Genomic DNA, 16,634 nt, shown 5'->3' with positions numbered 1-16,634 from the left:
CAATACTTGTCGTATACGCGTTTGGTTCGAGTATTAAACTAATGTGGTAAATGGTTTGATGTGCTCAGTAGCCAATCTCCCATCTTCCTCTTTTATAATCTTTGGTTGTGAGAGCATACACACAGAAAAGTTTATTTGACTTCAAATCTTTTTAAGGATTTCGTTATTGAATCTGAGATATTGTTTTTTTAATATAAAGTCACTTTTTTGGAAGCTAACTAGCTCTAGATCTAGGCTCTGTGAATTTTCATTTATTGAATTTTCGTTCACGTTTTGCGATATATCAACACATGTATACAGCTATAAATAAATTTCGAATAAAATTCCAAATTGTAAAATACATTTTAGTGCAACAAATGTTTTCTTATTTTCAAATAAATTTTTAACCAAAAATGCAAAATCTTCCAAATAAGTATTAGCCTCTTTAATACAAGGGTTCAATATCACAGTTAATTAAAAGATTATTCACTTAAATCATTTTTTTTTTCTTCTTTATATTAAGTGAAATTGGCCTTACTTTAAGGTCCTATAACTTTGATAGAGGCACGAACATTTCAAAGATTCGTGTACTAAATTTAAATAAAATAGATTTTAATTTAAGATTATGAACTTTTTTCAATTATTTTTTTTTTGTATATGTGCAGTTTTATCTCTACATGGTTACTATAGTTTGTTCTCCCTTGCTTTTGAAAAATAAACTTAAAAAAAATTAAAAAGTATAGCACTTGTTGTATTACATATCAGCCACCCTGTACATATGGGGAGGGTGCTTGCCACTCAAAAAATATGTTTGTTCAAAATTTCAAAAAATTGGCTGAGTAATATGGGATATAAACTCAAATCGGACGATCGGACACGATCTCTTTAAAAATTTACAGAGATACTACTATTAACAAGAGCAAACGTTTTGCAAATTTCATGTAAATCGGTTGTTCCCTTGAATTAATACCAGTTTGGGGGTCAAATACCCCACTGTTCGACGGGATACTTTGTACAAGTAGCTACTATTTATGTAGGTCGGATGGTATTGCGGACCACATTTAGGTGTAGCCCACGATCCTCTTGGAGGAGACAATTTTATCACATCCGGTGGAAATTTGATACGTGGCCTGTAACAACCAGGCAAAAATTAGTCCAAACCCATCCCCCGCTTCCTGCGCTTTCTGGAGGTGAAAAATTCATTCGATCCAGTTGAAATGTGGTACGTGGTGTTAGTAACTGACCTCTAACAACGATTCAAAAGTGGCCCATATCGGTCCAAAAATATATGTAGCCTCCATAAAAATTTCCATTATTTATTTATTATTCAATTTATTATAATTATTCAAATTAGAATTGATTTCCAGCAGAAGGAAGTCACCATATATCCATTTTAAACTGATAATAGCATATGAATTAAACTGACGATGTGATGCACATTTTCATCCAAAAGTTCTTGATTTCAACAATTTGTTGTTTTTAACAATTTTAATTGGTTGCACATGTAATGTTTCTGGAAACTTTTTCTTGTCGATAAGCCACTCATTTTTCATTGGTCAGCTTCTTATTGTTTGCAAGAATGTGGCATCCAAAGATTTTAGTTTTCTGCAAAGAGATTTAAATTTAGTGACTTCTTTAAAATGTTGATTTAATTTTTCATATTGACGTACCAATTATTATAAACTATTTGAAGCAGTTCCAGTTAATTGTCCACCATTTTTGCATTGGTCAGCTTTTTAATGTTTTCAAGAACGTAGAATCCAAAATTTTAGTTTTCTGCAAAGAGATATACATTTAGTGATTTCCTTAAAGTTTTATTTCATTTTTATACCCTCCACCATAGGATGGGGGTATATTAACTTTGTCATTCCGTTTGTAACACATCGAAATATTGCTGTAAGATCCCATAAAGTATATATATTCTGGGTCGTGGTGAAATTCTGTGTCGATCTGAGCATGTCCGTCCGTCCGTCCGTCTGTTGAAATCACGCTAACTTCCGAACGAAACAAGCTATCGACTTGAAACTTGGCACAAGTAGTTGTTATTGATGTAGGTCGGATGGTATTGAAAATGTGCCATATCCGTCCACTTTTACGCATGGCCCCATATAAACGGACCCCCAAATTTGGCTTGCGATTGCTCTAAGTGAAGCAAATTTCATCCGATCCGGCTGAAATTTGGTACATGGTGTTAGTATATGGTCTCTAATAACCATGCAAAAATTGGTCCATATCGGTCCACTTTTACGTAGAGCCCCCATATAAACCGATCCCCCGATTTGGCTTGCGGAGTCTCTAAGAGAACCAAATTTCATCCGATCCGGCTGAAATTTGGTACATGGTGTTGGTATATGTTCTCTAATGACCATGCAAAAATTGGTCCACATCGGTCCATAATTATATAGCCCCCACATAAACCGATCCCCAGATTTGACCTCCGGAGCCTCTTAGAAGAGCAAAAGTCATCCGATCCGATTGAAATTTGGTCCGTGGTGTTAGTATGTTGTCTCTACCAACCATGCCAAAATGGTCCATATCGGTCCATAATTATATATAGCCCCCATATAAGCCGATCCCCAGATTTTCGGTCTATAGGTATATATATCCCAATCACACAAAAATTGGTCCTTATCGGTTCATAATCATGGTTGCCACCCGAGCCAAAAATAATCTACCAAAATTTTATTTTTATAGAAAACATTGTCAAAATGTTATTTCTATAGAAAATTATGTCAAAATTTTATTTCTATAGAAAATTTTGTCAAAATTTTATTTCTATAGAAAATGTTGTCAAAATTTTATTTCTATAGAACATTTTGTCAAAATTTTATTTCAATAGAAAATTTTGTCAAAATTTTATTTCTATAGAAAATTTTGTCAGAATTTTATTTCTATTGAAAATTTTATCCAAATGTTATTTCTATAGAAAATGTATTCCAAATTTTATATATATATATATATATATATATATATATATATATATATATATATATATATATATATATATATATATATATATATATATATATATATATATATATATATATATATATATATATATATATATATATATATATTATATATATATATATATATATATATATATATTATATATATATATATATATATATATATATATATATATATATATATATATATATAATATATATATATATATATATACATATATATATATATAATATATATATATATATATATATATATATATATATATATATATATATATATATATTATATATATATATATATATATATATATATATATATATATATATATATATATATATATATATATATATATATATATATATATATATATATATATATATATATACATATATATGGACTATGTGGTATATATTACGGTGTTAGGAAGGTTTAAGATACCTTGCCATCGACAAGTGTTACCGCAACCCAAGTAATTCGATTGTGGATGACAGTCTTCAGTAGAAGTTTCTACGCAATCCATGGTGGAGGGTACATAATCTTCGGCCTGGTCGAACTTACGGCCGTATATACTTGTTTATTTTCACTTACCTATTTTTATAAACTATTTGGTTATTTGTCTTAAATTTTCCATTTTTTTTATTTCTTCCACTTGACCACGTACTTCGTTGCACAAAGAAGTATTCAAAGTATTGTCATATTATCTTCAACACCTTTTCAATGATTTCGATAACATTTTGGTAAATTGAATGTAATTCGCAACCAATTTGAAGATGTATTGAAGATGAGCTGTTTCAAGTCAGGTTGAATTTATATTGAAAATTATATTTACCCTCAAACTGAAAAGTTGTTGCATTTGAAAAACGCTCATCCTGTGTTTATTGGGAATGGTCGCCGTTTGACTTTTATGTGCCTCTAAAGTTTTGTCACCAAATTCGATTTTGAGCACCTTTTGCAATTTTCGTATGCCCATAGCTCGAAAAATGCTGTGACTTCATTTTTGAGGTAAAGGAGTGGTCATATAAATTTGGTATGTACAAACTTGTTCATAATTTTATAGGCTACTCGACTGTGTGGCATTTTCAACAGTTCAGGAGCTGTAGTCGAAACCCCGAAAAATCGGTGATAAGAGTAGTAATTTTATCGACATTTTTGGCGGTTTTGAGCATGAAGATGAAAAATTTCCGGCTTAATTTATTCAGCATTTTTGTTGGCCGAGTAACGAGCTCCAACTTTGTTTAATACTCCAAAAATAAATTCACCGCATTTTTCGAGCTATGGTTTCGTATGGCCAATTGCAAAAAAGTACTCAAAATCGAATTTGGCGACAAAACTGTAGAGGCTCATAAAAGACAAACGGCAACCAATCTGGCAAAACCAGAAATTACTTTTCTCCCCTCATCGAGTACTTTCGGCTAGGATAAGTATTTTAGTTAATACTGTTAGTAAAAACAAGTAAGTAAAGTCTAAAGTCGGGCGGGGCCGACTATATTATATCCTTCACCACTATGTACAACAAAATTTGTGTTACCGTCTCAACTCCTTCACATATGTTGGGAGTTATTATGAAGGTTTATATTCCCATATTCAAGTATTTATACATTAACCGATTTGGAGACAATTTTTTGTACTTCTACAAAATCTCTGGAATTAAAATTTTAAATCGGCTAACGTTCTGGGATGAAACACAATGTTAGTAAAAAACCAAGTAAGGAAAGTCTAAAGTCGGGCGGGGCCGACTATATTATACCCTGCACCACTTTGTAGATCTAAATTTTCGATACCATATCACATCCATCAAATGTGTTGGGTGCTATATATAAAGGTTTGTCCCAAATACATACATTTAAATATCACTCGATTTGGACAGAATTTGATAGACTTTTACAAAATCGATAGACTTAAAATGTAAGTTGGCTAATGCATTAAGGTGGAACACAATTTTAGTAAAAAACAAGTAAGGAAAGTCTAAAGTCGGGCGGGGCCGACTATATTATACCCTGCACCACTTTGTAGATCTAAATTGTCGATACCATACCACATGCGTCAAATGTGTTGGGGGCTGTATATAAAGGTTTGTCCCAAATACATACATTTAAATATTACTCGATTTGGACAGAATTTGATAGACTTTTACAAAATCTATAGACTCAAAATTTAAGTTGGCTAATGCACTAGGGTGGAACACAATTTTAGTAAAAAAACAAGTAAGGAAAGTCTAAAGTCGGGCGGGGCCGACTATGTTATACCCTGCACCACTTTGTAGATCTAAATTTTCGATTCGATTTCGATATCACATCCGTCAAATGTGTTGGGGCTATATATAAAGGTTTGTCCCAAATACATACATTTAAATATCACTCGATCTGGACCAGGGTTGGCCTGTCACAAACTGTGACTTTTGCGACATACATTTGCGACGGTATAATACGTATGTCGCAAAAATCGTAAACCTACTGTAGAAAACCAAATTTTGAATAGAAGAAATCCTGAACATTTTTTAATTTAGTTTGACAGCATTCGCTGTGAGTTTCTGCAGAAATTTGTGAAAGTTTTCCCATGGTCAAGCCTATTTTCTTAGGAGGCATCGAAATTCCCATTGGTGAGTGTGCAAAATACCTTGGGGTTATATTAGACAGGAGACTGAACTTGAAAGCTAAGAAAGGACGAGAAAATCCACGGTTACCCTGTACTCGTGCAAAAGGCAATAGGGAAAATGTGGGGACTAAAACCGAAAATTGTGAATATTCCTAAGAATTGAAACTTCTTCGCACATACCATCGTCTTGAATATCATCGCATTCGCTGCCTAGCTGACGCGACTAAAGTATTTTCAGTTTGCGACTTTTTTTTACTTTTTCTACATTTACGACGCGTATGTGACGTTTACGACGTTTACAACTTTACGACAGTCGCAAACCTAAAAAAGTTTGATACAGACCATCTCTGATCTGGACAGAATTTGATAGGACTTCTACAAAATCTATAGACTCAAATTTTAAGTCGGCTAATGCATTAGGGTGAAACACAATGTTAGTAAAAAATATGGGAAACATTTAAATCTGAAGCAATTTTAAGGAAACTTCGCAAAAGTTTGTTTATGATTTATCGCTCGATATATATGTATTACAAGTTTAGGAAAATTAGAGTCATTTTTACAACTTTTCGACTAAGCAGTGGCGATTTTACAAGGAAAATGTTGGTATTTTAACCATTTTTGTCGAAATCAGAAAAATATATATATGGGAGCTATATCTAAATCTGAATCGATTTCAACCAAATTTGGCACGCACTACTACAATGCTAAATCTACTCCCTGTGCAAAATTTCAACCAAATTGGGCCAAAACTCTGGCTATTAGAACCATATTAGACCATATCGGGCGAACGATATATATGGGAGCTATATCTAAATCTGAACCGATTTCAATCAAATTTGGCACACATGACTATACTACCAATTGTACTCCTAGTGCAAAATTTCAAACAAATTGGGCCAAAACTCGGGCTTCTGGGACCATATTAGTCCATATCGGGCGAACGATATATATGGGAGCTATATCTAAATCTGAATCGAGTTCAACCAAATTTGGCACACATAGCTACAATGCTAAATCTACTCCCTGTGCAAAATTTCAACCAAATCGGGCCAAAACTCTGGCTTTTAAGACCATATCGGGCGAAAGATATATATGGGAGCTATATCTAAATCTGAACCGATTTCAATCAAATTTTGCATACTTGACTATACGACTAAGTGTTATGTTTGTACAAAATTTCAAGCAAATCGGTATAAAACTCTGGCTGCTGGGTCCATATTAGTGCATATCGGGCGAAAGATATATATGGGAGCTATATCTAAATCTGAACCGATTTCTTCCCAAATCAATAGGGTTCTATTCTGACCCAATTTAGGAACATGTGCCAAATTTTAAGGCGATTGGACTTAAATTTCGACCTAGACTTTGATCACAAAAATGTGTTCACAGACAGACGGACGGACGGACGGACATGGTTATATCGACTCAGGGACCCACCCTGAGCATTATTGCCAAAGACACCATGTGTCTATCTCATCTCCTTCTGGGTGTTACAAACATATGCACTAACTTATAATACCCTGTTCCACAGTGTGGCGCAGGGTATAAATAAGGGAAACATTTAAATCTGAAGCAATTTTAATGAAACTTCGCAAAAGTTTATTTATGATTTATCGCTCGATATATATGTATTAGAAGTATAGGAAAATTAGAGTCATTTTTACATCTTTTCGACTAAGCAGTGGCGATTTAACAAGGAAAATGTTGGTATTTTGACCATTTTTGTCGAAATCAGAAAAACATATATATGGGAGCTATATCTAAATCTGAACCGATTTCAATCAAATTTGGCACACATGACTATATTACTAATTGTACCCCTAGTGCAAAATTGCAACCAAATTGGGCCAAAACTCTGGCTTCTGGGGCCATATAAGTCCATATCGGGCGAAAGATATATATGGGAGCTATATCTAAATCTGAACCGATTTCAATCAAATTTTGCACACTTAACTATACGACTAAGTGTTATGTTTGTACAAAATTTCAAGCAAATCGGTATAAAATTCTGGCTGCTGGGTCCATATTAGTGCATATCGGGTGAAAGATATATATGGGAGCTATATCTAAATCTGAACCGATTTCTTCCAAAATCAATAGGGTTCTATTCTGACCCAAATTAGGAACATGTGGCAAATTTGAAGGCGATTGGACTCAAATTGCGACCTAGACTTTGATCACAAAAATGTGTTCACAGACAGACGGACATGGTTATATCGACTCAGGGACCCACCCTGAGCATTATTGCCAAAGACACCATGTGTCTATCTCGTCTCCTTCTGGGTGTTACAAACATATGCACTAACTTATAATACCCTGTTCCACAGTGTGGCGCAGGGTATAAATATGGGAAATATAAAGCTAGAGCAATTTTAATGCAATTGTGCAAAAGAGCATTTATGATTTATCCGGCGATATTTCCACAAGTCGGAGTCTTATTTAAAACTCAACCATTCTGTGGAAAATCTGGCATTACAGTGTGTAGGATATGACGACGATATGGGGAAATAATCACTGAATTTTGTGTAAAATGTGGGTATATGTGAAAAAAAATGTGGAAATTAAGGAAAGTCTAAAGTCGGGAGGGGCCCCTATATTATACCCTTCACCACTATGTATATAAACATTTTTGATACCATATTAACACCTTCAAATTTGTTACGAGCTATATACAATATACAAATATTTAAAAATGAACCATATACAAATATTTAAATATGAACCGATTTTGACAAAATTTTTAAACTTTCACAAAATGTCTAGACTCAACATTTGAATTGGTTAATGACCGTGGTAGACCACAATGTTAGTACAAATATATTGGAAATATTTAAATTGCATAAAATTTTGCAAATCTGCATATATGATTTATAGGTCGATACATACTAATTAGAGTATAGGTAAATTTTAATTATAGTTGCGAGCTTTAGACTAAACAGTGACGAATTTACAAGGAACATGTGGGTATTTTGGGCATATTTGCTAAAATAGAAGGATCATATACATATATGGGGGCTTTGTCTAATTCTGCGAAAACCTGAAAACTTTCGAAATTAAAATTTGGCCTTCGTTGTCATATGAATTTAAATCGCGCGAAAAATATATATGGGAGTTATATCTAAATCTGAACCGATTTTAACCAAATGTGTTGCAAGAATATAAGTCCTACCCTCTGTGCAAAACTTCAAGTAATTCGGAGTGAAATGTTGACCTCTGGGACCATACATGCATAGTAAAAATCTTATTTCTCTGTGCACAATTTTACGTAAATCGGAGGAAAATTTTGATCTCATATCTGTAAATATATATGGGAGCTATATCTAAATCTGAACCGATTTCTACCACATTCGGTATGCATATTTATAATGTTACTTCTACTCCTTGTGCAAAATCTTACGTAACTCGGAGTAAACCTTTGGCCTCTGCGCCCATAGGAGTGTAAATCGGGCTAAAGCTTTATATGGGAGCTATACCTAAAACTGAGCCGATTACAACCAAATTCTGTGAGGATATTTATAATGTTAATTCTACTCCAACTGAGGAGTATTAATTTTAAACTTGATATTTCCCCAGAATATTTTGATAGTATTAAACAACCTTCTTTGTGGCCAGCAAATGTACGAGTTAGATCATTTGATTTTTATTCCAAAATATTTCAAGAGTAAATCTAGTGAAGTAACAACTTACTTTAACTCAATTAGCATGATTCTTGCGTTATGTTCTCATCGCAATCATCTTACAATGTTTTTGTTTTTGTGGAAACGTGGCTCATCTCAGACTTAGTGATGGTGAATTTTTTGATTTAAATCTTTATAGCATTTTCCGAAAGGATCGTGTTGCATCTAGAACTACACTGTTAGAAAAATATGTTTTTTATATGTTCCGATATAAACAAAAAGTGTTTCGGGCACAATTTTTAAACACAATATATTTAAGTGCAAACATGTAATGTTCCTAAACTAACACTAAATGTTTGGGACACATATGTTAATATGTTAGAATATATTATGTTTGAGGCATAAATGTTTTATAAAAATAATATCTGTGAATGTAAACATATATAAATTTACAAATTTCGATTAAACATATATATGTTGTGATATTTTATTCAGAGAGAGAGAGAGAGAGTATAGAGAAAGAAATAGAGATGGAAACCGGGAGGGTTGACGAAAGATATCAACATAACACAGTGAGAGAATGAAAAGAGAGCTATTTGTATATGTTGTTTCGGAAAACTGTTTTATGATAAGGCCAAAAATTTGATATGCTTAAATCTAAATATTATTTAATTTGAATATTAGAATGAGTATTCGGAGTAAAGAGAATAGACATTCGGAACCAAGAGAATAGACATTTGAAAAAAAAAACAGCGTGTGTTTTCGTCTTGAGAGCAGCATTTTATGTATGTGTGGACATGTGTTTTGTTTATCATTTTCCCAGCGGCGGAATCGAGAAGGACCTTGCGAATTCAGGCATGTTAAATGCATTAAATTGGAAGGAGTTGTGTTTATAAGGCATGCATGTGTACTGATTTTACATTCATCGGAAGCCTTCTAAAATCAGACCTGTATTTAAGCATTGCGATTCATTTACTTTTTTCATTTTATGCACACGGACATTCTCTCTGCCTTCTTTATAGCAAGTTGTATAGCATGGGTGTTAAAATTATATAGCAAGAGAGATGTCTTGTGCTCTCGTTTAAAAGAGAGCTTTAAAATTGTTTACATTCCTATTAATTTATAATTAGAATGCATTTGTAATGCCTTTGGAAGTAAAACGGTTATATCATAGAAATGAATAGGCATGTAATTGCATTGCTTTCCACTTCCAAAAATAAGCTATTAGGAATGCGTAGGATTTCGTGTATGTTAGAGGAATTGTATTTTAACATTTTCTACCCCCAAACAAAAACAAAAATGAAACATAGCAACATTTGAAATGTATAACTATTTATGTCAGAAAATATTTTCATTAATGCGATGTGGATAATAATTTAGCGTACGCCAGTACATGCTATTCGTTAGTTGAATTCTTGATCTGGTAAAGTACGTACGTCTTCCAAATTATAAAGTGTTTCGCATTTGCGATAGTAACCTTAAGTATAAAACTCTAACGGTAAGTCTTTAATTTTATTTTATTATTTTAATTTTTTAATGCATTTTAGTTCTTTCAGATCTTGACAATAAATTTACCGAAACGCAGAAAGAATATAGAGCCCAGACGAATCAAATATAGTGATATCTTGGGGAGTGACTTGACATTTTCTTTATGTTTTTATATATCTCTGAACGCTAACCTTTTTTCATGTTAAAAATAAATAAATTTGAAACAAAAGCATAAAAATTTAATACCGTATTTTTTTATTTATCATAAAGGCATTATTTTGGGAATGTGTATGGAAGGCCTTCCTAAACGAGAACCCGTATAGTGCTACAACATGCCTACAATAGGAAGGACGTGAGAAGTAGTTATATTATCAGTAATTATGTAGGTGTTTTATATACACTCCTGTAAGCCTCCTTCTTTTTGGAGGGCTGGTGAAGGGTCTTTTATGGAAGCTACAAATAAGGCCTTGCCCTCCAATCTCACCCTATGTTAAATGGAAAGGAAGGTGTAATGTCCTAAGCAGGCCTCTGTAATGCTTAGACAGGCCTGGAAGGAGGCCTTCCAACCACATGAACTACGCCGCTGGGTTGGCATTATGGGCACAATTTTTTTTTCTTGGTTCGTTAAAAGAAATCGGAACGTATGCTAATCACTGCTCCACGTGGCCAACAAATGTATGTTTCTGTTAAATAATGTTATGTTTGCATGGGCTCATGGGCGCTGCAAACTATGCTATATAAATGTAACTTATTAACTTATTATTGTCTATTGGTGACTATAACAGCCCAGTGGTAGTGTGTTGGCTTACAATTTGCATGATTCCCGGTTTGATTCTCCGTCCAGGCGAAAAGTAACATTTAAAAAAATTATAAAATTGAGTAATTTCTTCAACATTATTTGTATTACAGAAAAAGGTGCCAAGAACTAAAAATTTCGTGGAAGTGAAAATTATGTGTGGGAATGAGCACAATCTTCTTGGGGAGAAAATTCTTCCAAGCATATAATATTTTTGGGTTCAAAATGCTTCCAAACATATAATATGTTCACATAAAACAAACATAATAATGTTTCGGCAATATCCAATAATATATGTGCTTCCTGCAAAATATGTTTGGAACATATGTTAGAGAAGCGATTATTTTTGAGGGTGTAGCCTTATGCGTGGGGGAGGTGTTTTAATAGAAGTTTCCAAAGGTTTAAGTCTGTTTTAGTAGATCTTCTGGGCCATATGTTGAAGGTATGAATGGTGCTTTCTTTATATTAGCGTCATATATTCCGCCTAACAGTGATTTTAATGCGTACGATTCGCATTTGTGTAAAATTAATGAAATTGTTCCGAAAAATGATATGGATGGCTGTGTAGTTCTGGGCGATTTTAACTTAAATAAATTGGTGTGGTCAATTCTGCACCCTCAAAAAATCAGTTCTGTAACATATGCCCCAAACACATTTTGGTTCAAGCATAGTTTATGAACATTATATGCTTGCACTCAAAAATATTGTGTTAAAAAATTTTGAGTTCCAAACATATAATTTTTACACCCAAACATATGAAAAACAGTCTTTTTCGTCCGTGTGGATGAAACTTAAATTCTTTATGCTATAAAGTCTATAAAGTTAATCTCATGCTGAGCATTAACATTAAGATGCTATGTGTAATCTTGATTTGGATCATATTGTTACGTTTTTATATTGAGGCATATTTAATTACCCGATAATAAGTTCTTTTCGAATAACGACAATCTACAATTTATTTGGTTAACTGATTGGTTTCACTTATTTGCTCTACGATGTGTACTGTATAAACTTTAGCTTACGACTGACTTGACTGCTCTCTCCGCTAGGCGTTTATATACCGAGATATGACGATTTCGAATGTTCTCGCTAATTGGCCTACAACCTTCGAGATTAAGCTACTACCTTGTAGATGTCGCACGGGCGACATTTCACATATTTATCGACTTATGTCCATTGTCTCGGCTATCTAGAACTTTCTATGGGGCGTTATTGTACAGGTGATATGGCACACATACTTTTAGGCTTATTGTTATCTTGGCTAGTGCATTCTACCATCTGTGCAGGCATAAGGGATTATGGTCATATTACCGATAATTATAATAGTAAAACAAAAGGCGTTACTTTTACAAAACTAAGAACACAAAAGATGTTTTAGGAAAGTACTAGAAACTAAAGAAATAACTCTGACAAGTTATGACGTAATTTTATCGTTACAATTTGAAATTTAAATTAACGGAAACTAATTTAAATAAACGTAAATCTAGAAATATCAAATTGGTAACACTGCCTCCCGCTTAAGCCTGTTCGTCCCGAATAGGCACAGAACCCGTTCCGTAAGGAGCCAAACGTTCCAGGTGAACATCTTTCATATTTGACCTTGGGCTGTCGTCCTTTTGAATGCGGTATACAACATCATTGATCTTCTTGATGACTTTATATGGGCCTTCCCACTGCGCTTGTAGTTTAGGACATAATCCTTTCTTTCGTTGCGGGTTGAATAGCAGAACCAGTTGTCCTTCTTTAAAGCCCTCAGTGTTCGCGTGAACTTTACCAAATGTGTTTGGTATGTCGTTACTGGTTTCAGCTCATTGGATGTACAATTCCGGTTATAGTACTGGAATGGACTGTATTGTTAGTTTGATGCTCCCAGAATCATAAAAAGATATAAGAAAACACAGTACAAATTTCAGTTGAGTGATCAGTGTTTTATTGTGAGTGGCAGCGGCTTACCCTTTTAATTGTCTATGCACAAGTGAAATTTACAAGTTAAGCCAAGATTTCCAAAGGGTCAGACATTGTTATTTAGAACAAAACAACAATTAAATTTAACGAATATGTTCAAGCTAATTGAGTGAAAGCTTTCCCCGTGAAGCGGGGAAAGATTCTAGAGTTGCCGCTTAATTAAAATTAATTGAGGCATTTCGTAATAATTCATATTCACTTCAATTTAATGCCAATTACAATTAATTTTCTTACTTCAATGGATTACAATTATCTAAGTAAACATTAAATAAACAGATAATTTCGAATTTCAATTCAATTTTAGTAAAGTTCAATTCAGGGATTTGGTTTAGTGGTTGGAACTGAGTTCAACATTCCGCCCCCCTTGCTTATATGCAACTTAATATCGACAGGATCCGGATATTATCCATCCGAATCTGGAGCTTTGGGCAATAGGCATGTCAGATGAAGTTTGTATTAAACCGGGTAGTATGATTTTTGGTAGTTGATCGTTGGCGATGCTGATTTCAACTTCAGATGGTCTGAAAAAATTAGGGTCCGCTAAATTAGTTAAATGGTCATAAACGGATTGTAGCTTTTTTCCAATGTAGGTTGTGGAAGTGGAGTATTGAAGTGGCCTTTCACAATGCCCGTAATTTGTATTTTGACGGCGGGGTCATGGTACGATTGTAGGCTAATAGTACAGTACTCCTTATCATGTTGTTTAGTGGTCCGCAGACGTAAACGATTGACCAGTGATTGCAGAATAACCGTCTGAACGCCAGCTGAGTTTAACATTAGTCTCACCCTTTCAGGACCGGTTGACGATAACACCCTTGCTAAGGCTGTAGGCATGAAAACGTGCGTCTGTGACCGTCGACTTAATCTTTCGTGTACCAACGGCTCAGATCTTTGTATGCGTGTGTAGAACGAGCGGAGTTTCGGTGACTTGAAGATTGGTGTTGTGTGCTCTTCCTTGCGGTGACGTTGGAAAGTGCTCGACTGGATGCGGATTGGTTCCGATTGCTGATTTGCGTTTGGGGATTGTCAACATGCAGCATGGTATGGTGGTTGTTCTTGCATACCATACATGTCTTCCTCGATCGGCACCATTCACGAGTGTGGGAAGAACACAAACATTTAAAACAGAAACGCTTCTCTTTTACTTCTTGACGACGGTCATGAACATTCATCCGGTAGAATACTCCACAATCTTTCAGTACATGTCTGTTTGAGCAGACGCGACATTTCGGTAGGTTTGAATATGAGATGTAATGTAAAATTGTTAAGTTGTGAACGGGTGAAAGGAAAAGCAAATCATGGTAATTAGTTGGCAACAGGTAGAACGCATAATTTCACTAATGGACGTACAATTGTACCATTCTCTGTTCTAATCTCTGCGGCGCGGACTCTCGAATCATGACCATGATAGGTCTTAATAACCCTTCCCAGACGCCATTCATTTGGGGGTAAGTTGTCCTCTTTAACAATGACTAGGTCTCCCTCTTTCAAGTTTCGTTGTTCCACTTTCCACTTGTATCTTCTTTGTAAATTTGATATGTATTCATTTTTCCACCTCTTCGCAAAATGCAGCTGGATAGCTTTTAACCTTTGCCATCTATTAATTAGGGATAAATTATCCGAGTATACCTCTGGCACAGTTGTTAAAGCCGATCCTCTCAGAAAGTGTCCAGGCGTTAGTGCAGTAAGTTCCATGGGGTCTTCGTTAATAGGAGATAAAGGCCTTGAATTCAGAACGCTTTCAATTCGAACTAGCAGTGTTGAGAATTCCTCATAAGTAAACTTCATATTACTTGCAACTTTCCGAAGATGGGTTTTCATACTTTTGACTGCGGCTTCCCATATCCCACCCATATGGGGAGCATGAGGAGGAATAAATTGCCAAGTGAAACCGTGGACATTATATTTCTCGACCAAATATTTTTCCGCAATTTTAAGAAATGCCTGGTATTCACGAGACAGTGTACGACTGGCTCCGACAAAATTAGTCCCATTGTCGGAAAAAATTTTATTCGGAAATCCTCGTCGTCCAACGAATCTGTCAAAAGTTGCCATGAACGCGTCAGTTGTTAAGTCAGAGCACGCCTCCAGATGAACGGCTCTAGTAGCGAGACAGACAAATACAGCCGCATGACCTTTTTGAAGCTTTGCGTTTCGTAGTTTAGATGACTTTAAATCAAATGGTCCGGCAAAGTCCAAACCCGTGTTGGTAAATGGTAGCGAAAACGTACAACGCTCTTCAGGTAACGCGGCCATTATCTGATTTCTGACCTTGTGTTTGTACTTAACGCAAGTGCAACAGTTTCTAATACAATGCCGTATAGCGTTCTTTAAACGAATAATGTAAAACTCAGCACGGATTGCTCGTAACATACTTTGATGTTCGGCATGCAGAAGTATCTTGTGAGTAAAAGTTATGAGTAATTTGCAAAAGTGAGAACGCTCCGGAAGAATGATGGGTGACTCTCTTTGTATGGGAGTGTGGAGTTAGCCAAACGCCCATTCATTCGAAGTATTTTTTCTTCATCCAAAAACGGGTTCAACGTTAACAGTTTGCTTTTAACAGAAATGGGTTGGTTTTTCTCAAGTGCTGAATATTCACTAGCATAAAATCTACGTTGAGCCACCCTAATCAGTTGAAATTTAACAACTTGAATTTCCCCAGAAGTTATAAAAGTATCTCTCCTGTCCAAACAGTTTCTTTTCTGACATTTCCTTATAAAACGATTCACGAAGCACATTACCCGAAGCGCCCGATTGAAATACGAAAATCTTTCCAGTATATCTTCCCCCTGAGTTTCCGTTTGGAATGCAGTCACCCTTTTTTCCAGTTCTGGCTCTCTGAAAGTGGATGATTTTGGCGAGAATTTCTGTGATTTTACAAGCCATTTTGGGCCATTCCACCAGAGGGTATTATAATTTAGTTCAGCAGCTGTACAACCACGCGTTCCTATATCAGCTGGATTCTCATTTGTTGGTACGTGTTTCCAGGTAGCGTTTCCAACATTGTCCAAAATCTCAGAAATTTTGTTCGCAACGAAAGTCTTCCAGTGATGAGATGGCTTGTCTAGCCAAGCCAATGTAATTGTCGAATCACACCAGAGGTAAATATCATTAGTGGAAAGACTCAGATTTTAACAAATGGATTTCAAAAGTTTTGAAAGTAAAACCGCCCCCACAGAGTTCAAGTCTGGGCAGGCTAACAGTTTTTAAAGGTGCTAGGT

At 34.8% G+C, this 16,634-nt stretch overlaps 1 protein-coding gene and 1 long non-coding RNA gene across 4 annotated transcripts in view; both read left to right on the top strand.

Moving 5' to 3' along the window:
- Positions 1–16,634, top strand: part of LOC142225536 (uncharacterized) — a 455,965-nt gene that overhangs the window by 409,854 nt on the left and 29,477 nt on the right. The window lies entirely within an intron of this gene.
- Positions 10,534–10,892, top strand: LOC142225538 (uncharacterized). Its single transcript, XR_012719308.1, has 2 exons — positions 10,534–10,659; positions 10,718–10,892. It is a non-coding gene; the product is annotated as an uncharacterized LOC142225538 (long non-coding RNA).

Source organism: Haematobia irritans, chromosome 2 (assembly GCF_050003625.1).
Source record: "Haematobia irritans isolate KBUSLIRL chromosome 2, ASM5000362v1, whole genome shotgun sequence".
Taxonomy (NCBI): domain Eukaryota; kingdom Metazoa; phylum Arthropoda; class Insecta; order Diptera; family Muscidae; genus Haematobia; species Haematobia irritans.
The sequence above is the reverse complement of the archived record's forward strand: the minus strand, read 5'-3'. Positions and strand labels throughout refer to the sequence as shown.